Genomic DNA, 24,841 nt, shown 5'->3' with positions numbered 1-24,841 from the left:
GATCTATGTCCATAAGACACACAAAGCTGCTGCGCAGGATAACAGTGTTGTTAAGAAGGAGTGTGGTGTGTCAGCATTCATCAGTCATGGGATTGAGTTCAAGAGCCGTGAGGTAACGTTACAGCTATATAAAACATTGGTCAGATCCCACTTGGAGTACTGGTCACCATTTCTGGTCACCTCACTACAGGAAGGATGTGGATACGATAGAAAGAGTGCAAAAGAGACTCACAAGGATGTTTCCTGAATTGGAGAGTGTGCCTTTGGAGAATAGTTTGAATGAACTTGGCCTGTTCTCCTTGGAGCGATGGAGGATGAGAGTTGTCCTGATAGAGGTATATAAGATGATGAAAGGCATTGATCATATAGATAGCCAGGGCTTTTCCCCAGGGCAGAAATGGCTAAAATGAGGGTGTACAGTTTTAAGGTGCGCGGAAGTAGGTGTGGGGGGGTGTTATAGTTAAGTTTTTCACACAGAGAGTGGTGGGTGCATGGAATGGGCTGCCAGCGGTGGTGATGGAGACAGCTTCAATGGGGTCTTTTAAGAGGGCATGGAGCTTGGAAAAATAGAGGGCTATGCTGCAGAGTAATCCTACCGAGTTCTAGAGTAGGTTACATGCAGCGGCGGCGCCAGATAATTTTTCTTGCTGGTGCTACAGTGGGGCTGAATTATTCAGTGATGGTGCTGAGGGATGTACTGATTGGTAATATGTATTCGCAAGGCCAGAAGTTAGTTTCAAACATTATGTGCCTACTATAAATGCCTCTGTTGATTCACAAGCAACAGCAATTGACAGATCTAATATAGAATTGAACTGTGACATTGTCAACAGCATCGGAGACTACCCGGGCTACACAGAGCATAAACAAACAAACCAACAGAGCATCCGACCCACAGCGCACAACGTGAATCACGCACCAATCCCACAATCAGCGTCAAATGAATGCTTTTCAACTGAAAAACACAACATTAACCCACAATATCCACTGCTATTCTCATTACAAGTTCCAAGGGGACTGATGATGCGAATGTGAGAACTGCAAACACATCGACAGATACGGTGGGACGTACCTACAGAGTGGGCAGATGTTTAGTGTGTCAGGTGGTACCTGTGGAGATGGCAGATGTTTAGTGTGTGAGGAGGTACCTGTGGAGAGGGCAGATGCTTAGTGTGTGAGGAGGTACCTGTGGTGAGGGCAGATGTTTAGTGTGTGGGGAGGTACCTGTGGAGAGGGCAGATGTTTAGTGTGTGAGGAGGTACCTGTGGAGAGGGCAGATGTTTAGTGTGTGAGGAGGTACCTGTGGAGAGGGCAGATGTTTAGAGTGTAAGGAGGTACCTGTGGAGTGGGCGGATGTTTAGTGTGTGAGGAGATACCTGCGGAGAGGGCAGATGTTTAGTGTGTGAGATGGTACCTGTGGAGAGGGCAGATGTTTAGTGTGTGAGATATCTGTGGAGAGGGCAGACTGCAGAGAAGGCAGATGTTCAGTGTGTGGGAAGGGACCTGTGGAGAGGGCAGATGTTTAGTGTGTGAAGTGGTACCTGCCGAGAGGGCAGACGTTTAGTGTGCGAGGAGGTACCTGCCTGGAGAGCAGATGTTTAGTCTGTGAGTTGGTACCTGCCGATAGGGCAGATGTTTAATCTGCAAGGAGGTACCTGTGGAGAGGGCAGATGTTCAGTGTGTGAGGTAGTACCTGTGGAGAGGGCAGATGTTTAGTGTGTGAGGTGGTACCTGTGGAGAGGGCAGATGTTTAGTGTGTGAGTAGGTACCTGTGGAGAGGGCAGATGTTTAGTGTGTGCGTAGGTACCTGTGGAGAGGGCAGATGTTTAGTGTGTGTGGAGGTACCTGTGGAGAGGGCAGATGTTTAGTGTGTGAGTAGGTACCTGTGGAGAGGGCAGATGTTTAGTGTGTGAGATATCTGTGGAGAGGACAGACTGCAGAGAAGGCAGATGTTCAGGGTGTGGGGAGTGACCTGTGGAGAGGGCAGATGTTTAGTGTGTGAGGTGGTACCTGTGGAGAGGGCAGATGTTTAGTGTGTGAGGTGGTACCTGTGGAGAGGGCAGATATTTATTGTGTGGGGAGGGACCTGTGGAGAGGGTAGATGTTTAGTGTGTGAGTAGATACCTGTGGAGAGGGCAGATGTTTAGTGTGTGAGGTGGTACCTGTGGAGAGGGCAGATGTTTAGTGTGTGGGGAGGGACCTGTGGATAGGGCAGGTGTTTAGTGTGTGAGGAGATACCTGCGGAGAGGGCAGATGTTTAGTGTGTGAGATGGTACCTGCGTAGACGGCAGATGTTTAGTGTGTGAGGAAGTACCTGCGGAGAGGGCAGATGTTTAGTGTGCGAGGAGGTACCTGCCGAGAGGGCAGACGTTTAGTGTGCGAGGAGGTACCTGCCTGGAGGGCAGATGTTTAGTCTGTGAGTTGGTACCTGCGGAGAGGGCAGATGTTTAATCTGAAAGGAGGTAACTGTGGAGAGGGCAGATGTTCAGTGTGTGAGGTGGTACCTGTGGAGAGGGCAGATTTTTAGTGTGTGAGGTGGTACCTACAGAGAGGGCAGATGTTTCGTGAGGGAAAAGGTACCTGTAGAGAGGGCAGATGTTTAGTGTGTGAGGTGGTACCTGTGGAGGGGGCAGATGTTTAGTGTCTGAATATGTACCTGTGGAGAAGGCAGATGTTTAGTGTGTGCGTAGGTACCTGTGGAGGGGGCAGATGTTTAGTGTGTGAGGAGGTACCTGTGGAGAGGGCAGATGTTTAGTGTGTGAGGAGGTACCTGTGGAGAGGGCAGATGTTTAGAGTGTAAGGAGATACCTGTGGAGAGGACAGATGTTTAGTGTGTGAGGAGGTACCTGTGGAGAGGGCAGATGTTTAGTGTGTGAGTAGGTACCTGTGGAGAGGGCAGATGTTTAGTGTGTGCGTAGGTACCTGTGGAGAGGGCAGATGTTTAGTGTGTGTGGAGGTACCTGTGGAGAGGGCAGATGTTTAGTGTGTGAGTAGGTACCTGTGGAGAGGGCAGATGTTTAGTGTGTGAGATATCTGTGGAGAGGGCAGATGTTTAGTGTGTGCGTAGGTACCTGTGGAGGGGGCAGATGTTTAGTGTGTGAGGAGGTACCTGTGGAGAGGGCAGATGTTTAGTGTGTGAGGAGGTACCTGTGGAGAGGGCAGATGTTTAGAGTGTAAGGAGATACCTGTGGAGAGGACAGATGTTTAGTGTGTGAGGAGGTACCTGTGGAGAGGGCAGATGTTTAGTGTGTGAGGAGGGACCTGTGGAGAGGGTAGATGTTTAGTGTGTGAGGAGGTACCTGTGGAGAGGGCAGATGTTTAGTGTGTGAGGAGGTACCTGTGGAGAGGGCAGATGTTTAGAGTGTAAGGAGATACCTGTGGAGAGGACAGATGTTTAGTGTGTGAGGAGGTACCTGTGGAGAGGGCAGATGTTTAGTGTGTGAGGAGGGACCTGTGGAGAGGGTAGATGTTTAGTGTGTGAGGAGGTACCTGTGGAGTGGGCGGATGTTTAGTGTGTGAGGAGATACCTGCGGAGAGGGCAGATGTTTAGTGTGTGAGATGGTACCTGTGGAGAGGGCAGATGTTTAGTGTGTGAGATATCTGTGGAGAGGGCAGACTGCAGAGAAGGCAGATGTTCAGTGTGTGGGGAGGGACCTGTGGAGAGGGCAGACGTTTAGTGTGCGAGGAGGTACCTGCCTGGAGAGCAGATGTTTAGTCTGTGAGTTGGTACCTGCGGAGAGGGCAGATGTTTAATCTGCAAGGAGGTACCTGTGGAGAGGGCAGATGTTCAGTGTGTGAGGTAGTACCTGTGGAGAGGGCAGATGTTTAGTGTGTGAGGTGGTACCTGTGGAGAGGGCAGATGTTTAGTGTGTGAGGAGGTACCTGTGGAGAGGGCAGATGTTTAGTGTGTGAGTAGGTACCTGTGGAGAGGGCAGATGTTTAGTGTGTGCGTAGGTACCTGTGGAGAGGGCAGATGTTTAGTGTGTGTGGAGGTACCTGTGGAGAGGGCAGATGTTTAGTGTGTGAGTAGGTACCTGTGGAGAGGGCAGATGTTTAGTGTGTGAGTAGGTACCTGTGGAGAGGGCAGATGTTTAGTGTGTGAGGTGGTACCTGCAGAGAGGGCAGATGTTTCGTGTGGGAAAAGGTACCTGTAGAGAGGGCAGATGTTTAGTGTGTGAGGAGGGACCTGTGGAGAGGGCAGATGTTTAGTGTGTGAGGAGGTACCTGTGGAGAGTGCAGATGTTTAGTGTGTGAGGAGGTACCTGTGGAGAGGGCAGATGTTTAGTGTGTGAGGAGGTACCTGTGGAGTGGGCGGATGTTTAGTGTGTGAGGAGGTACTTGTGGAGAGGGCAGATGTTTAGTGTGTGGGGAGGGACCTGTGGATAGGGCAGGTGTTTAGTGTGTGAAGAGGTACCTATGGAGATGGCAGATCTTTAGTGTGTGAGGAGATACCTGCGGAGAGGGCAGATGTTTAGTGTGTGAGATGGTACCTGCGTAGACGGCAGATGTTTAGTGTGCGAGGAGGTACCTGCCGAGAGGGCAGACGTTTAGTGTGCGAGGAGGTACCTGCCTGGAGGGCAGATGTTTAGTCTGTGAGTTGGTACCTGCGGAGAGGGCAGATGTTTAATCTGCAAGGAGGTAACTGTGAAGAGGGCAGATGTTTAGTGTCTGAGGTGGTACCTGTGGAGAGGGCAGATGTTTAGTGTGTGAGGAGGTACCTGCGGAGAGGGCAGATGTTTAGTGTCTGAGTATGTACCTGTGGAGAGGGCAGATGTGTAGTGCGTGAGGTGGTACCTGTGGAGAGGGCAGATGTTCAGTATGTGAGGAGGTACCTGTGGAGTGGGCAGATGTTTAGTGTGTGGGGAGGTACCTGCCGAGAGGGCAGACGTTTAGTGTGCGAGGAGGTACCTGCCTGGAGGGCAGATGTTTAATCTGCCAGGAGGTAACTGTGGAGAGGGCAGATGTTCAGTGTGTGAGGTAGTACCTGTGGAGAGGGCAGATGTTTAGTGTGTGAGGTGGTACCTGTGGAGAGGGCAGATATTTAGTGTGTGAGGTGGTACCTGTGGAGAGGGCAGATGTTTCGTGTGTGAGGTGGTACCTACAGAGAGGGCAGATGTTTCGTGAGGGAAAAGGTACCTGTAGAGAGGGCAGATGTTTAGTGTGTGAGGAGGGACCTGTGGAGAGGGCAGATGTTTAGTGTGTGAGGAGGTACCTGTGGAGAGGGCAGATGTTTAGTGTGTGAGGAGGTACCTGTGGAGAGGGCAGATGTTTAGTGTGTGAGTAGGTACCTGTAGAGAGGGCAGATGTTTAGTGTGTGGGGAGGGACCTGTGGAAAGGGTAGATATTTAGTGTGTGAGTAGGTACCTGTGGAGTGGGCAGATGTTTAGAGTGTGAGGAGGTACCTGTGGAGAGGTCAGATGTTTAGTGTCTGAGTATGTACCTGTGGAGAGAGCAGATGTGTAGTGTGTGAGGTGGTACCTACAGAGAGGGCAGATGTTTCGTGAGGGAAAAGGTACCTGTAGAGAGAGCAGATGTTTAGTGTGTGAGGAGAGACCTGTGGAGAGGGCAGATGTTTAGTGTCTGAGTATGTACCTGTGGAGAGGGCAGATGTTTAGTGTGTGAGGTGGTACCTGCGGAGAGGGCAGATGTTTCATGTGGGAAAAGGTACCTGTAGAGAGGGCAGATGTTTAGTGTGTGAGGAGATACCTGTGGAGAGGGAAGATGTTTAGTGTGTGAGGAGATACCCGTGGAGAGGGCAGATGTTTAGTGTGTGAGATGGTACCTGCAGAGAGGGCAGATGTTTAGTGTGTGGGGAGGGACCTGTGGAGAGGGTAGATGTTTAGTGTGTGAGTAGGTACCTGTGGAGTGGGCAGGTGTTTAGTGTGTGAGGAGGTACCTGTGGAGAGGGCAGATGTTTAGTGTGTGAGGTGGTACCTGTGGAGAGGGCAGATGTTTACTGTGTGAGGTGGTACCTACAGAGAGGGCAGATGTTTCGTGAGGGAAAAGGTACCTGTAGAGAGGGCAGATGTTTAGTGTGTGAGGAGGGACCTGTGGAGAGGGCAGATGTTTAGTGTGTGAGGAGGTACCTGTGGAGAGGGCAGATGTTTAGTGTGTGAGGAGGTACCTGTGGAGAGGGCAGATGTTTAGTGTGTGAGTAGGTACCTGTGGAGTGGGCAGATGTTTAGTTTGTGAGGAGGTACCTGTGGAGAGGTCAGATGTTTAGTGTCTGAGTATGTACCTGTGGAGAGAGCAGATGTGTAGTGTGTGAGGAGGTACCTGTGGAGAGGTCAGATGTTTAGTGTCTGAGTATGTACCTGTGGAGAGAGCAGATGTGTAGTGTGTGAGGAGGTACCTGTGGAGAGGGCAGATGTTTAGTGTGTGAGGAGGGACCTGTGGAGAGGGCAGATGCTTAGTGTGTGAGGAGGTACCTGTAGAGAGGGCAGATGTTTAGTGTCTGAGTATGTACCTGTGGAGAAGGCAGATGTTTAGTGTGTGAGGTGGTACCTGCAGAGAGGGCAGATGTTTCGTGTGGGAAAAGGTACCTGTAGAGAGGGCAGATGTTTAGTGTGTGTGGAGGGACCTGTGGAGAGGGCAGATATTTAGTGTGTGAGGAGGTACCTGTAGAGAGGGCAGATGTTTAGTGTCTGAGTATGTACCTGTGGAGAGGGCAGATGTTTAGTGTGTGAGGTGGTACCTGTGGAGAGGGCAGATGTTTAGTGTGTGAGGTGGTACCTGCGGAGAGGGCAGATGTTTCATGTGGGAAAAGGTACCTGTAGAGAGGGCAGATGTTTAGTGTGTGAGGAGATACCTGTGGAGAGGGAAGATGTTTAGTGTGTGAGGAGATACCCGTGGAGAGGGCAGATGTTTAGTGTGTGAGATGGTACCTGCAGAGAGGGCAGATGTTTAGTGTGTGGGGAGGGACCTGTGGAGAGGGTAGATGTTTAGTGTGTGAGTAGGTACCTGTGGAGTGGGCAGGTGTTTAGTGTGTGAGGAGGTACCTGTGGAGAGGGCAGATGTTTAGTGTGTGAGGTGGTACCTGTGGAGAGGGCAGATGTTTACTGTGTGAGGTGGTACCTACAGAGAGGGCAGATGTTTCGTGAGGGAAAAGGTACCTGTAGAGAGGGCAGATGTTTAGTGTGTGAGGAGGGACCTGTGGAGAGGGCAGATGTTTAGTGTGTGAGGAGGTACCTGTGGAGAGGGCAGATGTTTAGTGTGTGAGGAGGTACCTGTGGAGAGGGCAGATGTTTAGTGTGTGAGTAGGTACCTGTGGAGTGGGCAGATGTTTAGTTTGTGAGGAGGTACCTGTGGAGAGGTCAGATGTTTAGTGTCTGAGTATGTACCTGTGGAGAGAGCAGATGTGTAGTGTGTGAGGAGGTACCTGTGGAGAGGTCAGATGTTTAGTGTCTGAGTATGTACCTGTGGAGAGAGCAGATGTGTAGTGTGTGAGGAGGTACCTGTGGAGAGGGCAGATGTTTAGTGTGTGAGGAGGGACCTGTGGAGAGGGCAGATGCTTAGTGTGTGAGGAGGTACCTGTAGAGAGGGCAGATGTTTAGTGTCTGAGTATGTACCTGTGGAGAAGGCAGATGTTTAGTGTGTGAGGTGGTACCTGCAGAGAGGGCAGATGTTTCGTGTGGGAAAAGGTACCTGTAGAGAGGGCAGATGTTTAGTGTGTGTGGAGGGACCTGTGGAGAGGGCAGATATTTAGTGTGTGAGGAGGTACCTGTAGAGAGGGCAGATGTTTAGTGTCTGAGTATGTACCTGTGGAGAGGGCAGATGTTTAGTGTGTGAGGTGGTACCTGCGGAGAGGGCAGATGTTTCATGTGGGAAAAGGTACCTGTAGAGAGGGCAGATGTTTAGTGTGTGAGGAGATACCTGTGGAGAGGGAAGATGTTTAGTGTGTGAGGAGATACCCGTGGAGAGGGCAGATGTTTAGTGTGTGAGATGGTACCTGCAGAGAGGGCAGATGTTTAGTGTGTGGGGAGCGACCTGTGGAGAGGGCAGATGTTTAGTGTGTGAGGAGGTACCTGTGGAGAGGGCAGATGTTTAGTGTGTGAGGTACCTGTGGAGAGGGCAGATGTTTAGTGTGTGAGGAGGTACCTGTGGAGAGGGCAGATGTTTAGTGTGTGAGGAGGTACCTGTGGAGAGGGCAGATGTTTAGTGTGTGAGGAGGTACCTGTGGAGAGGGCAGATGTTTAGTGTGTGAGGTACCTGTGGAGAGGGCAGATGTTTAGTGTGTGAGGAGGTACCTGTGGAGAGGGCAGATGTTTAGTGTGTGAGGAGGTACCTGTGGAGAGGGCAGATGTTTAGTGTGTGAGGAGGTACCTGTGGAGAGGGCAGATGTTTAGTGTGTGAGGTACCTGTGGAGAGGGCAGATGTTTAGTGTGTGAGGTACCTGTGGAGTGGGCAGATGTTTAGTGTTTTAGGAGGTACCTGTGGAGAGGGCAGATGTTTAGTGTGTGAGGAGGTACCTGTGGAGAGGGCAGATGTTTAGTGTGTGAGGAGGTACCTGTGGAGAGGGCAGATGTTTAGTGTGTGAGGAGGTACCTGCGGTATGTGGTCTCCGGCAATTACTCAAGGTGCCGTTTGCCGCAGACTTCCCCGCTAAACTGCCTAGTCATAGCGCCCGTCCTTCATCGTTCACGGTCCAGGTGAAATTAAAATTATTTTACACGTAAGAAAGGCTTCCAATGTTGCCAGTAAAATGAGTGCCTGATGGTGGTGGTGAGGGAAGCGTTTTGAAAGTCTGCATAGGATCAGCAAGGAAGTCAAAATAGGAAATGCCGGAAGCAAGGTAACAGACCATGAGCTAATGTAGGTCGGACAAAAGGGGAGGGGTGAGGGGGGGAGAGGGAGGGAAGGGGGAGGGAAGAACGATGGGGACAGGGAGCGGGGAGAGGAGATGGAAGGGGCTGAGGGTGTTGGTAGAGGGAATGGGTACAAGGAGGGGGAGGGGAGGGGGAGAAGAAAAGTAGGGAGAGTGAAGGGGAGGGGCAGAGGGAGAGTGAAATGTGAGAGAGAGGGGAGAGGGAGGTGGGAGGTGATTGAGGGACGGATGAGTAGTGAGAAAGAGGGGGTGAGAGAGGAAATGGGAGTGAGGGGAACAGGGTGAGGGTGGAGAGGGAAGGGGTAGAGGGACAGGGAGGGTGGGATGAGGGGGATGCAGTAGTGAGAGTGATGGAGTAGTGAGAGAGGGGAGAAGGAGGTGGCAAAAGGGAGAAATCAACCAACCCACAATAGTTTCCTGATTGGTCAGGGCATCAAAGGATATGGTGAGAAGGCAGGTGTATGGGGTTGATTGGAATCCAGGAACAGCCATAATAGAATGGCAGAGCAGACTCGATGGGCTGAATGGCCTAACAGTGCTGCTATTTCTTATGGTCCTATGATTGCTGCAAAACTCCTTCCTTCCAAGATATCACATTTATATCTGGACAAGATAAGGTTTGTGCAAGTGTCATAACAGGGAAGGCAAGATTCAAATAACAGGATCTTCATCAATTATGTAGAATCAATTACATACAATTATGTATGTTATCTCCATCTCTGCACAAAGTATGTCGTTCCATGAATTCAACCTGTTTCTTAGTTATTGGAAGGAACCTTGGATTGTGATATTATAATGAACATTGTCAATGAAAATTGCAGAGTCATTATTATGTTCAGATCAGCAATATCTGTACTTGCAAGAACTACTTTGAGGTTATCTTTAGAACTGATGCAAAAGGCAGCCTTTACAGTGAACACCTGAAAGGACGTAACCTTATCATCGATGTCAGGTTTGAACTTTGGCATACCATACCCAGATGAATGCATTAGTTCTGGACTAGACATAACTCAATAGATGAGACAGATAGTGTTGGCACAAATGATCCAGATTAAGATGGTGTGTGACACATGTGGTTACTGTGTTTCCATAATACCTGTGAGAAGAGTGAAGGAAGGATACCAAGTTGTTAGATTGCAATGCTGGATGAGGAAAAGAACATGTGATTGTTAAGGGTCTACCTAACATCAGTGAGTTTTGTAATGTTTCTTCCCCGAGGATTGTCACCTTGTCATGATGGAGAGGTCTGGGAGTCCCTGAGATCCCATGGGCAATGCCATGTGGAGTTTAACCATCTGGCTCTTAGTCGCTGGTAGTGTCACCCAAGCCATCAAGGTCAAGGGAGAGGTTACATACAGCGATCCAACCAAGACCTCAGTTGTGCAGCTGGCAGCTGAAGATGCATCACAATGGCAGTGAAGTGGAGGAAGGCTGTAGTGGTGAAGCATCCCCTATCATCTTCCATTCCCAGTTACTAAACACTGACCCTGATCTGCCAGGGACTGTGTGTGGCTGCCCATGTATCAGACTCCCCACAGTAAACAAGCTCACACACAGGTGTTCTCAATTAAGGGAATCCCCCCTTCACATCCTGGATTAAGTCCTGTTGTATGATGATAAACAAGTAGCGATGGGAACAGGATTGTGAGACCAGAATACTGTATGTGGGTCTTGGATTGGCACCTACAGTCACCTGAAGACCCTCCAATAGACAACTTTGGAGAAGATCATACACAACACAAGTGATTGCATTACTACATTTGGAATGTGTCTGGTATGTATTGGGATATCCGACATCCAGAGAAATTAACAGCATCTGGAAATCGATGTGATACCTGTAAGAATACTTTGTGAGTTATTTCATCTGGCACATGCTGAGTTGACAAGATTGGTAACAATCAAAAATAACAACATTAGACTGAGCTTTGTCATGTTCAGTGATTCAGGAATTTGTTCAACATCTTCTGGCTGGTTAGTGATTTAATCACTGTAGGTTAATGGGCTAGGCACTGAGGAATAGGTTCCTAGTACAAACATACATTAACCTCAGTGTTTGCTATCTGCATCTTTATTGCCTGGTGCCATCTTTGCTCACTTGCAGTGCTTCGTGTGCATCCATTTAATTTTTTTTTCCTTTAACCTTTACTGCTGAATTAGTAAGTGATAGCGTGTGATAAGGTTGTTCCCACAAAGCACCCAATGGGTTCTTGATCAGGACACACTCATGGAAATTGTGTGTCCTCCTTCCACTGGAGAACTATTCAGAAGCAGACTGAAGAGCTTGGGTTGGATTTACAGAATATTCAACAAAGCTGACTATTGTACTTAGAACAACAGTCCAAGGAGAACAGAGAGCCATAGTACACCCTCCTCATAATACTTGATCGGTATTTGTTTGATAGTCCCCTTCATTTGCTCCACCTGTTCTGACAACTCTGGATGATGTGGACTGAGGGAGAATCATCCAATGTTCATCAGGCAACATAGAGTCAATACAACATGACAATCCACAACTAGTGCTGTGGTCATAGAACCATAGAATCATAGACACTACAGCACAGAAACAGGCCCTTTGGCCCTTCTTGGCTGTGCCGAACCATTTTCTGCCTAGTCCCACTGACCTGCACACGGACCATATCCCTCCATACACCTCCCATCCATGTAACTGTCCAATTTATTCTTAAATGTTAAAAAAGAACCCGCATTTACCACCTCGTCTGGCAGCTCATTCCATACTCCCACCACTCTCTGTGTGAAGAAGCCCCCACTAATGTTCCCTTTAAACTTTTCCCCCCTCACCCTTAACCCATGTCCTCTGGTTTTTTTCTCCCCTTGCCTCAGTGGGAAAAGCCTATTTGCATTCACTCTATCTATACCCATCATAATTTTATATACCTCTATCAAATCTCCCCTCATTCTTCTACGCTCCAGGGAATAAAGTCCTAACCTATTCAACCTTTCTCTGTAACTGAGTTTCTCAAGTCCCGGCAACATCCTTGTAAGCCTTCTCTGCACTCTTTCAACCTTATTTATATCCTTCCTGTAATTTGGTGACCAAAACTGAATACAATACTCCAGATTCGGCCTCACCAATGCCTTATACAACCTCATCATAACATTCCAGCTCTTATACTCAATACTTCGATTAATAAAGGCCAATATACCAACAGCTCTCTTTACGACCCTATCTACCTGTGATGCCACTTTTAGGGAATTTTGTATCTGTATTCCCAGATCCCTATGTTCCACTACACTCCTCAGTGCCTTACCATTAACCCTGTATGTTCTACGTTGGTTTGTCCTTCCAACGTACAATACCTCACACTTGTCAGTATTAAACTCCATCTGCCATTTTTCAGCCCATTTTTCCAGATGGTCCAAGTCCCTCTGCAGGCTCTGAAAACCTTCCTCACTGTCTACTACACCTCCAATCTTTGTATCATCAGCAATCTTGCTGATCCAATTTACCACATTATCATCCAGATCATTGATATAGATGACAAATAACAATGGACCCAGCACTGATCCTTGTGGCACACCACTAGTCACTGGCCTCCACTCAGAGAAGCAATTCTCTACCACCACTCTCTGGCTTCTTCCATCGAGCCAATGTCTAATCCAATTTACCACCTCTCCATGTATACCTAGCGACTGAATTTTCCTAACTAACCTCCCATGCAGGACCTTGTCAAAGGCCTTACTGAAGTCCATGTAGACAATATCCACTGCCTTCCCTTCATCCACTTTCCTGGTAACCTCCTCGAAAAACTCCAACAGATTGGTCAAACATGACCTACCACGCACAAAGCCATGTTGACTCTCCCTAATAAGCCCCTGTCTATCCAAATGCTTGTAGATTCTGTCTCTTAGTACTCCCTCCAATAACTTACCTACTACTGACGTTAAACTCACCGGCCTATAATTTCCCGGATTACTTTTCGATCCTTTTTTAAACAACGGAACAACATGGGCCACTCTCCAATCCTCCGGCACTTCGCCCGTAGACAGCGACATTTTAAATATTTCTGCCAGGGCCCCCGCAATTTCAACACTAGTCTCCTTCAAGGTCTGAGGGATCACTCTGTCAGGTCCCGGGGATATATCCACTTTAATTTTCCTCAAGGCAGCAAGCACCTCCTCCTTTTCAATCTGTACAGTTTCCGTGATCTCACTACTTGATTCCCTCAATCCCATAGATTTCATGCCAACTTCCTTAGTAAATACAGACGCAAAAAACCTATTTAAGATCTCCCCCATTTCCTTTGGTTCCGCACAAAGCCGACCACTCTGATCTTCAAGAGGACCAATTTTATCCCTTACAATCCTTTTGCTCTTAATATACTTGTAAAAGCCCTTTGGATTATCCTTCACCTTGACTGCCAAGGCAACCTCATGTCTTCTTTTAGCTCTCCTGGTCCTCAATCATTTTTTACTCTTATGTGTAGCAGTGGCTTTCCTTGCTGGAACAGGCTTCACCCACGTTGAGAACATCTACTATTACTAGTATGTCTGAGTATCCTTGGCAATTTGTTCATGTAAATCACTTGCAGTAAGAGGATCTAGATGGGGTTGGAGTACAGTACTTAAGCATGTTTATTTTTCAGTATGGCTTGGATCTCTCCAATATTTGTTAAGCTTGGTGACTTGAATTACGGATTCCACTTCCACTAAGAGAATTTGCTAGTCATGTTTTCCTCTCCAACATATCCTAGTGAGTGTATCTGCAGTGCCCGTAAGGCAGCAATGTCGCTAAGGCTATCAGTCTGTGACTGGTGTTATATCTCCATGCCCAGTTGTTGTTCAAATTCCAAGCATATAGTACAACTTTTTTCTGTTAGTACATTGAACTTGCATTTCTCAGATATGCTGTATGTTTCTATGTGCTGGAGAATTCAAGTTTGTTCTCACAGATTTAGTTAATGGATTCACTTCCTTCATTTCTTTTACTCCTGTAAGGGGTTTCTTCTTTTATGTTACTGCATATGTTAGTTAAAATGGCTTCTTTGTTATGTTAAATGCTGATAAAGTCTCTAGCTAGCACTTTGCTTGGGTTATAATATAGATAACAGTGTAAATGAACCAATGGGTGTCTATGTTATTCTTTCTTGGGGTGATATGCTGTCTCATATGGCTGGGAAGCAGGGGGTTTTGGAGGAGAGACCGTGAGGACGACGGACGTGCGGGGAAAGCTCAGGCTGATCACTCCGGGTAGTCCCGAGCTGCGAGTCAAAGGGATCTGAGTGGTCCCCGAGCTCCACCGTGTCCACAAAGAAATTGAACTTTGATAAGTCTGGCGCCTTTTCCATTCCTTTTTTGTATTAAACTTCTATTAATTATATAGTTCCAGTAATATATAGAAACTGTAATACATTTAATCGTATCTGGTGTATTGTCTGTTATTTGGCAGGGTGGAGTACATCACACCAAGTTTATTTTATTACCAAGTTTGGCAAGGCCGAGGGCTGTTTCCCTAGACGGCAGTGAGCTGAGCGACCCTGAGGCTTGCCAGGGGGGCTACCATTGGGGGCTCGTCCGGGATTGGATTTTCGGTAAAGCTGTATAAGTTGCCACGTTAAGTAGTGCAAAGATGGATCGAGATAAGATTGTAAGCTGGTGTGAGTTAGAGGACGTACCAGTGAATCATGGGGTGGATTTCCGCATTTCGGGAGATGTACTGGTGCGAGGGTTGAGTTTGATCAAAGGTATAGGGGAGGTAGAACTGGTAGCTAGAAGGTGTGGTAAAGAAGTGGAATCTAGCTGGGCTTTGGTTCAGATGAGTGCTGACATCATGACGTTGAAACTGTCAGTGACGGTCGGCGTCCAGGGCCTCCACACCTCCCGGAGGAAGAAAGTGAGGAGATACCGGAGGAGGAGCTAGATGAGACCCCAGGGGAGGTGGCAGTAGCTATTGGTAGAGGGTCAGAGAGGGAAGGCTTGGCCAGGACCCGTCCCCCATCTAGGGGTGAGACCCCCGAGTTAGCAGCCGCCATTACCTCCCTGGTGAGAGGGGCCGAGGGGCCCTGCCCGATGTTGAGAATTTTCTCAGGAGCCACGCCTACCCTGGAAGTGGAGGACGGCTACGAGATATGGATTGAGAATACGTCCCAGTTGTTAGAGGCGTGGCCAAATTCGGATGAGGAAAAGAGACAGCGATTGGTAGAAAGTTTGAGGGGAGGGGCGGCTGGTGTAGTCCGGGAGCTGAGGGCGGAACGGCCCTTGGCTTCCCTGGCGGAGTATCTGGAAGCATTGGAGGGAGCGTTTGGAATGTCAGGAGATCCCTGGGAACTTTTAGCGGAGTTTCACCACATGGGGCAGGGTAGAGGGGAAAAGCTCTCAGAAAACATTTTTTGGCTGGAGAGAATGCTTACTGGGTTGTGGCATTGAGAGGTAGTGAAGGCGGAAGAAGTGGCGAGGTTGAGGATGAGTCAGATATTTAGTGGTTCCCTGGAGGAGGATGAGGTGGCTTGGAGTCTCCTATAAAAGTAGCCCCCCCTCCATCATTCGGGCAGCTGGCAGCGAGACAAGCTTGGGCCCCGACCCGGTGCAAGCTCCAATCGCAGTTGCATGTAGGCTGACTGACGAGGGGCGGAAGGCTGGCTGTGTTTTGCTTGATGCATGAATGTAGTTTGGAACCTGTTGAGGGAAAGAGAGTGGGGAAGGAACGGAAATTGCTGGGAGGGGGTCGTGTGGGTCCGGTAATGGCGGACAAGATGGGGGGGGGGGTTGAGGGAAAGAAAGTGGAGAAGGAGCAGGATAGGGACTTGGGATCAGAGGTAGGCAGCTGGGGAGAGATGGATTATTGTGAAGGGAGAAACAAAGGGAATGAGGAGGTAGTGAGGGGTTGGATTAATAAAAACCAAGACAAAGGGAATAAAAGAATAAGAAATGATAGTGGAGAAAGCTCTGAAAGTGAGGAAAATGAACAAGCTCAGAGAGCAGGTGTTGTCATAATTAGGTTTAATGAGAAGGCTCAGGGACATATGAAGAAAATTAACCCGCTTGTGCTAACAACAACTCTGGCAAATAAGATAGGGGAAATAGTATTTGCAAAAGTCCTTAATAATGGCAACTTATTGGTAAGATGTGCGAATGAGGAACAACTTGAGAAAGCACTCAAGCTAAAAGGGATAGGAAAATGCAAGGTGGAATACACTGGGAGGGTGGGAGCACAAAATAGTGGTTGTAAAGGAGTGATCACGGGGATACCAATGAGTATAAATATGGAGGAGATAAAGAGGAATATCAAAGGAGGGAAAGTAATGAATGTTCAAAGACTGAAAACAATAAAGGAGGGAGTGAAAAAGGAAAGTGAATCAGTATTGATTGAATTTGAAGAAGAAAGAGTGCCAAGGAAGGTGTTCCTGGGTTTCATGAGTTACCCAGTAAGGGTGTATGTGCCAAAGCCACTGAGGTGCTATAATTGTCAAAGGTTTGGACACATAGTTAAAAACTGTAAAAGGCAGAGGAGATGTGCTAGATGTGGGGGTGATCATGAATATGGAAAGTGTGGAACAGGAGTTCAACCAAAATGCTGCAATTGTGGAGCAGCTCATAATGTTGCATATAGTGGGTGTGAGGTTGTGAGATGGGAGAATAAAATTCAAGAAATAAGAGTGAAAAGAAAGATCACTTATGCAGAAGCTGTAAGAATGTCAAGAGGACAGAATAATGCTCCTAATGAAGAGGAAGCAATAGGGATACGAGAGATGCAACGAAGAACAAATGACAGGATTTATGTAGACAAAAAGGCTCTAGTAACATTCATTGCAGGAGTGATTAATAGTACGACTGAAGTAAAGTCAAAAGGTGACAAAATTCAGCTGGTGGTAAAAGCAGCAGTAAACCATTTAGGGTTAGTAGGACTGACATGGGAGGAAGTGAGGGAGAACCTCACTAATCAGTCAAGCCAGGAAGTGTCATGAGTTGCTTTATACTAATTATGGTGATTCTTTTGCAATGGAATGCAAGGAGCTTACTGGCCAATAGCCAGGGATTCAAGCACTTTATTAAAGAAATGGTTGTAAAACCGGATGTAGTGTGTATTCAGGAAACTTGGTTGAAACCAACTTTAAACTTTGTGGTATATGGGTATACAATGATAAGGAAAGATAGAAATCTAGGGGGAGGAGGGGGTTGTGTTATGTTAATCAAGCAAGGTATACCATATAGGGTGCTGGAAAAAGGAGATGATCAGGAATACATAGCGGTGGAAGTGTGGGAGAGAGGGGAGGGAGTGGTTATAATTAACTACTACAATCCATGTAAAAGGTTGGATTTGGTCCGCCTATTAAAGATACAAGGACAAAACAGACATAAAGTAGTGTGGTGTGCAGATTTGAATGCTCATAGCACAATATGGGGGGATCAGATCACAGATCCAAATGGAAAGGTAATTGAAGATTTGATGGAAGAAAGGGATTTGGTGTGTATGAATGATGGTAGCGGCACAAGGATAGATATAACAACAGGAACTGAGTCAATGTTAGATATTACGTTAGTGTCTAATACCTTGGCTGGCATTAGTAACTGGGGAGTTTGGACTGCTTCAACAGTAGGCAGTGATCACTGCCCAGTTTTGTGTTCAGTGGGTGAAAGAGTTGAAGTAAGACCAGGTGGTGGAACCCCAAAGTGGGTGTTTGGAAAAGCAGATTGGGGTAAGTTCCAGAAGTTAAGTAAAGTATGATTGACAAAGATTGATATTTCTGGAAATGTAGATGAATTAAACAGTCAGGTGACTTCAGCAATTATCATGGCAGCAGAAGGATCTATACCCAGGAGTAAAAATAGGATGAATAGGAAACTGGTACCATGGTGGACAGAGGAATGTTGTCAGGCAGTAAAAAACAGAAATAGAGCATTCAGGCTAGTTAAAAGAACCCATAATATACAGCATTTGGTTCAATATAAGAAAGCACAGGCAATGGTGAGAAGAACTATACGTCAAGCTAAAAGGGCAAGTTAGAGGGGTTTTTGCAACAAGGTAGGAAGAACAACACCTGTGGGAGAGATATGGGGAATGATTAAGAGGATAGGAGGAGATAGAAGGGAATGGGAATATCCAGTACTGATATCTGAGGAGGAAACTGCAGTCTCCAGTAGGGATAAGGCTGAGATCATGGCTAAGTCATTTGTACTGATACACAGTTCAGAAAATTTGTCTGAAGAAGGGAAAAGGAGAAGGGAAAGAATAATGAGCCAACACCCACGTGTGTTAAACAGGAGGGAAGGGACAGATGATATAATTGATGATCCATTTACATTAGCAGAAATGGTGAGAGCAATAAAGAGATCAAGACCAACCTCCCCAGGGAAAGATCTGATATGCTCTGTGATGCTAAAAAATCTAGGAGAAGGAGTGCTCTTGAAGTTGCTGCATTTTTATAACAGAGTGTGGGAGGAGGGAAGATTACCAAGTGCATGGAAAGAAGCAGTAGTAATTCCAATAAGGAAACCTGGCAAGGATCTGTCAAAACCCACTAGCTACAGACCAATTGCATTAACATCAAGTATATGTAAGATAATGGAAAGGATGATAACAGAAAGGTTATCGTATGAGCTTGAGAAGAGGGGGATGCTGGCAAGTTATCAGAGTGGTTTTAGAAAGGGAAGGAATTCCATGGACTCAGTGATAAGGTTAGAGACTGAAATAAGGAAGGCCCAGGCAAATAGAGAGTCAGTAGTGGCAGTGTTCATTGACATTGAAAAAGCCTATGATATGATGTGGAAGGAAGGATTATTAATTAAACTGCACAAGATGGGGGTTGGTGGGAGAGTTTTTAATTGGATTAAAGATTTTTTGTTTGGTAGAAAAATTCAAGTTCGGATTGGATCAGAATTATCAAAACAGTACATAGTGGAAAATGGCACACCTCAAGGTAGTGTGATTAGCCCGTTACTTTTCATCATTATGGTCAATGATGTCATCACAAAGGTACCAGTGGATATAGGTAGGTCACTGTTTGCGGATGATGGGGCCTTGTGGAAAAGAGGCAAGAACATGGACCATATAATCAGGAAACTACAAGAAGCAATTGATGAAGTGGTGGAGTGGGGTTATGATTGGGGATGTAGATTTTCAGTAGATAAAACTCAAACTGTATTTTTTACCAGGAAAAGAGTTGAGGTAGGGAAGAAGTTAAGGATGTATGGGGTTGAATTAGAAAGAGTTGCATCATTTAAATTTCTGGGAGTTATATTTGATTCACGATTAACATGGGCAGACCATATCAGGAAAGTTGAGGAGAAATGTAAGAAAGTAATACATGTGATGAGATGTTTGACTGGTAGGGAATGGGGAGCAAGTTGTTCAGCTTTGAAGAGAATGTATGTGGCTTTAGTGAGATCTGTGTTGGACTATGGAAGTATAGCATATGGATCAGCAGCTAGGTCTCTTATAAGGAAACTGGATGTGATTCAGGCTCAGGCCTTGAGAGTGTGCAGTGGGGCTTTTAAAATGTCACCAGTGTTAGCTCTACAGGTAGAAATGGGAATAATGCCTTTGGAACTAAGAAGGATGCAACTGATGGCAAACTACTGGACTAACTTGCAGGGGCACAATGATTCTCACTCTGCTAAAGGGGTGTTGCAGGAGTGCTAGGAAAATGGGAGGTTTCAGAGGGATACCTTTAGTCAGGTAGGGAATGATATCGCGAAAGAATGTGGAGTGTTTGATCTAAGGATAAGTCCTTCAGTAGTTTATCCGGTTGTAGCTCCATGGAAGCTTGTATGGCCTGACATAGACTGGCATTTGTTAGAGGTAAAAAGGAAAGGAAGATATAAAACAGATTTGGTAAATGCATTTAACTGTCATGTGATGGAAAAGTATAGTGATTATACTCACATTTATACGGATGATGCGAAGGAACCTGAAACAGGAGTGATAGGGTTTGGGGTGGTTATACCAGCAAAAGAAATTGGAATCAGCAGAAGAACATCTAATAAGTTAGGGCTGTTTACAGTGGAGATGCTGGCAGTGTTGGTTGTGTTGCAATGGGTGCAGAAAGCCAGACAAGTCAAAGCATTGATATGTTCAGATTCATCCTCAGTTCTAACAAGTTTATGGTCTTTTCACACAAACAGTCGGCAAGATGTACTTTATGAAGTCCTTCAGTTAGTTACAAGAATTGCAAATCAGAGAGGTCAGGTAAAATTTCTATGGGTTCCAGCACATGTCGGGGTGAAGGGGAATGAGAGGGTGGATGAGTTGGCAAAGAGGGCGTTAAAGAAAGAAAATATAGAAATGCACATTAGTATCAGTAAAGCAAAGGTTAAGTGTGTAATCTGGGAAAAATTCAACCAAATATGGCGAGAAAGATGGGACAGGGAGGGGAAAGGGAGACATTTATATCAAATACAAAAGAGTGTTGCAGGTACTAGGGTAGGTAGTGGAAACAGAAGAGAGGAGATTGTGTGGACTAGGTTAAGGCTGGGGCATTGTGCATTAAACAAAACATTGAAAATGATAGGGAAACACCAGACAGGATTGTGCGAGGAATGTCAGGAAGAGGAGTCAGTAGAATATGTAGTTCTGTGTTGCAGGAAATATGGGATACAGAGAGAGATGATGAGAATTAAACTAAGGGAGTTGGGGGTGCAGGAATTCACATTAAAAGGGTTGCTGGGCATACGTGAGAGAGCACAAGTCCGGGTATTTTTAGTGTTCTTAAGGGGTACAGGGTTTTTTTTATAGGATATGACGGATAAACAGGAATAGAGTACTAGGATGGTCAAAGGTGGGAGGGTAAAGTGTAGGTGTGTGTGTGTGTGTGCGCGCACGCGCGCGCACGCATGAGCGAGATTGGGTGAAGGGATTTAGAATATATGTCTAGTGCACATTCCGGAGCAGAAGGTGGCGGTAATGCACCATTAAGCTGGATGCCAACCGCCGTAAAACAAGACACAGACAGGCAGACAGACAGACAGACATTCGGGCAGCTGATGAGAGAGGTGCGAGAGGAGGAGAGCACTTTGGGCCGGAAAAGGGGCTCGGGCCACTGGGAACGGTCCGCAGCGGTTCAGGAGGTGGTAGCTGAGTTGAGAACCGAGAAATCCAAGGGGTCCCAGGGGGTAGGAACCCCCCGCTTGAGGGGATGGACAGGGAGAGTACCCCCTTCGGGGGACGGCCCGCACCATGGTCTGGGAGTGGGGGGCATCCCGGGAGGAGAGGGGCGGCGGGTAACCTGTGCTATAACTGTGGGAAAGAGGGGCATTTCCGGCTGGAATGTAGGTGGCCGGGGGTGTGCTACAGCTGTGGGGAAGCGGGTCACTTTCGGAGGGATTGTGAGAGACAAGGCGCCCTGCGGAGGGAAAGCCGACGGGCCACTAGAAAGGGAGAGATGTCGGGAAACTTAGGAGAGGCTCAGTGAGAGAACGGACTGGAGTCTCAGGGGGAACACATTCCCAGAAATCAGCCATGGGACCCCCGAAAGCCCAAGCCCTTATTCTGGATGGACCGGTGGGGCCCCGTACCAGCGTGTCCCTAGGGATAGAGGGAATCTTTGCAAGAGCCATCCTTGACACAGGAACGCAGGTTACCTTATTGTACTGGTCATTCTACAACAAATATCTGAAGCATTTGCCAGTAACCCCGCTTCATGCGCTGGAGATTTGTGGTGTAAGTGATGGTGATCACCTGTATGATGGGTACCTGTCAGTGAGATTGGAATTCTCGGAGGGCGATGTAGGAGTGTCGGAAGCCCTTGGGACGTTGGTATTGGTTTGTCTGGACCTGGTGGAAACCGGTGGCACTGTCCTGCTGGTGGGGACTAACTCCCCTCTAGTGCGACAGCTCCAGGGACCCTGTAAGGAGAAGGCGGAAGAGAATTTTCTGAAGACCCTCTCCGTACACCCAGTGTTTCGAGCAGTGTTCGAAGAAGTGGGTGACTCCCAAGGGCTGGATCCAGAGTGCAAACGAGGGACGGTGTGGTGGACTCAGGCGAGGCCTAAGGTGATACGGCCAGGGGAGGTGGCACTAGTGATGGGGACCCCCAGATTCCCAGGAGTACCAGCGGGTGAGGCCCTGTTAGTGGACGCCCCGGAAGACCTTGAAGGGGAGTCCTGGTTCCCGGCTGGAGTACTGGTGAGACCTGAATTGCAGAGGCCCTCGGTTGTTCAGGCATGCCGGATGGGGGTGATTGTAACAAACACAACGGAGAGGGAGATCACCTTTAAGCGCGGGATGCCTCTCACGCACTTGTTCCCGGTGACGGTGATGTCCAGCGCCCCCATGAAGCCCACTGGAGGAAAACTATTGGAGAACAGGGGACGGCTGACCGAGGAGGCCTTTAATTTTAAAGACTCCCCTGTACCGCCGGAGTGTAAGAGTAGGCTGGTGGAGAAGATGCTGAAATTAGGAGATGTCCTTTCTCAGGGCGAGTTTCATGTGAGATGTTCCAAGAGCACTCGGCACACTATCTGGGTGACAAATGACACCCCGTTTAGAGAAAGGTTGCGGCGGATGGCCCCAGCAGATGTGGAAGATGTGCAGCAGCACTTGCAGCTGTTGAAGGATGCAGGGATTATCGAGGAGTCCCGGAGCCACTATGTGTCCCCCAAAGTAGCGACTGGGAAGAAAAATGGGAAGGTACGCATGTGCGTGGACTATAGGACCCTGAACCGGCGCACTGTCCCGACCAGTGTACGGTCCCGAGTGTTGAAGACGCGTTGGCCTGTTTGGGTGGGGTGCAGTGGTTTAGTGTCTTGGATTTGCGGAGTGAGTATTACCAGATTCCGATGAGTGAGGCTGATAAAGAGAAGACGGCCTTTATCTGCCCCCTGGGATTTTTCCAGTTCGAACGAATGCCCCAAGGCATATTGAAAGCCCCAGCCACCTTTCAGAGGCTCATGGAGAGGATGGTGGGTGATATGAACCTGCTCGAGGTGTTGGTGTATCTGGATGACCTGATAGTGTTTGGATCTACTTTGAAGGAACATGAGGAGTGGCTGCTGAAGGTGCTGAGTCGGCTGAAGGAGGAAGGGTTGAAACTTTCCCTGGATAAATGCCAGTTCTGTAAGCCGTCGGTGGGCTATGTCGGACACATAATCTCGCGAGATGGAGTGGCTACTGATCCGGCTAAGATAGCCGCAATGACCACCTGGCCGAGACTCCAGAAGGTGAGCGCACTGCGCTTGTTTTTGGGGTTCTGTGGGTATTACCGGCTATTTGTGAAAGGATACGCTAAAACAAGTCACCCCTTGAACCGGCTGTTGTGTGGCTATCCACCTGTGGGAAAGAAAAGGAAGAGAGACCGAGGGCCGGAGGCAGGAGGACACTTGAACCCGGTGGAGCCTTTTGGATTGAGGTGAGATGCTCAATGTGAGGAGGCGTTCCAATCTCTGAAAAGGGCGCTGACACAGGCCCCGGTGTTGGCTTTTGCTGATCCCTGGAAGCCGTATGTGTTACACACTGAAGCCAGTCACGAGGGTCTGGGGGCTGTCCTGTACCAGGAACGGGGCAACGGATTGAGGCTGTTGGCGTTTGTCAGCTGAAGCTTGTCGCCATCTGAGAGAAACTATCCCACTCACAAGTTGGAGTTCCTGGCGCTGAAATGGGCGGTGGTGGACAAGTTGAGTGACTATCTATACGGGGCCAAGTTCGAGGTGAGAGCGGACAACAACCCTCTCACTTATCCTGACCTCGGCAAAACTGGACGCTACTGGGCATCGGTGGTTGGTGGCCTTGTCTGTCTATGAGTTCAGCCTGAAGTACCGGCCGGGGAGTCGGAACATTGATGCAGATGCTCTATCTCATCGGACGCATGACGAGTCGGACACGACTGAGGAGTGAGAGAGTGTCCCTGCCCCGGGAGTGAAGGCCATGTGTCAATTTGCGAGCGATGTGGAAGCAGGAGCCCCGATGGGGCTGAATTGGGCAGTGGATCAATTGGGGGCTGATGATGACACGTTACCCACTGTTTACTGTAATTTGACTGCTGTGAGGAACAGGCAGTTGCCAGAGTTGAGCCCCCAGGAAGTGGGGGCGGCTCAGCATGATGACATGAACATTGGAACTATCTGGTACGCGGTTAGACAGGGTGATATGGCTCAGGCGGAGAAGGCAAAGCACGCCTCAGTGCCCCTACTACTGAAGGAGTGGCCTCGGTTGAAGCTGAAGAATCAAATCTTGTACCGGGTCACGTCACCCCCGGACCACCCCAGCGCTGGCAGCTGGTCATGCCTGAGAAGCATCGGAAGACCGTGCTCCAGGCACTACATGATGATTCCGGGACTTGGGGGTGGAAAAGACCTATGGATTACTCAAGGACCGGTTTTACTGGCCCCGGATGAGGGGGGAGGTGGAAGAATACTGTAAGAAATGCAGTCGATGCATCAGGAGGAAGACCTTGCCTGCGCAGGCGGCTCCTTTGTCCCACTTGCAGAGTGCGGGACGCATGGACCTGGTGTGTATGGATTTCCTGTCTGTTGAGCCAGACAGCAGCAACACCGCGAATGTTTCAGTCATCACGGATCACTACACTAAATATGCTCAGGCATTTCCCACTAAGGACCAGAAAGCGACTACAGTGGCGAAGGTGTTATGGGAGAAGCACTTTGTTCATTATGGCCTCACCCGGCGGATCCATAGTGATCAGGGACGGGACTTCGAGAGCAGGTTTATCCATGAATTACTGAGTATGCTCGGGGTCAAGAAATCCAGGACCACCCCCTATCACCCGCAGGGTGATCCTCACCCTGAGAGGTATAACCGGACCCTGCTGGACATGCTCGGCACTTTGGAGGTCGGACAGAAGAGTAAGTGGAGTCAGCACATTGCCCATTTGGTTCACTGTTACAATTGTACTCGCAACGATGCTACGGGGTACTAGCCCTATTATCTGATGTTCGGACGGGAAGCGAGGTTGCCCATTGATCTGTGTTTTGGGACTGAAGCGGGTGAATTACCTTCGAAGCCATATCTGAAGTACGTGTCCGATATGAGGAGAGAGTTGAAAAGGGCATACGAGTTGGCTAAGGCGGCGGCCACCAAGCAGAATCAGAGGAATAAGAAGAGGTATGATC

The 24,841-nt window shown here is 48.1% G+C and overlaps 1 pseudogene; it reads left to right on the top strand.

The window, feature by feature from the left end:
• Window positions 1–14,411: 14,411 nt before the first annotated feature.
• On the top strand, window positions 14,412–21,189 carry LOC140198433 (paraneoplastic antigen Ma2 homolog; annotated as a pseudogene).
• The last annotated feature ends 3,652 nt before the right edge of the window (window positions 21,190–24,841 follow it).

This window comes from Mobula birostris, chromosome 5, assembly GCF_030028105.1.
Source record: "Mobula birostris isolate sMobBir1 chromosome 5, sMobBir1.hap1, whole genome shotgun sequence".
Classification (NCBI taxonomy): domain Eukaryota; kingdom Metazoa; phylum Chordata; class Chondrichthyes; order Myliobatiformes; family Myliobatidae; genus Mobula; species Mobula birostris.
This window is presented reverse-complemented; position numbering and strand designations above follow the sequence as displayed.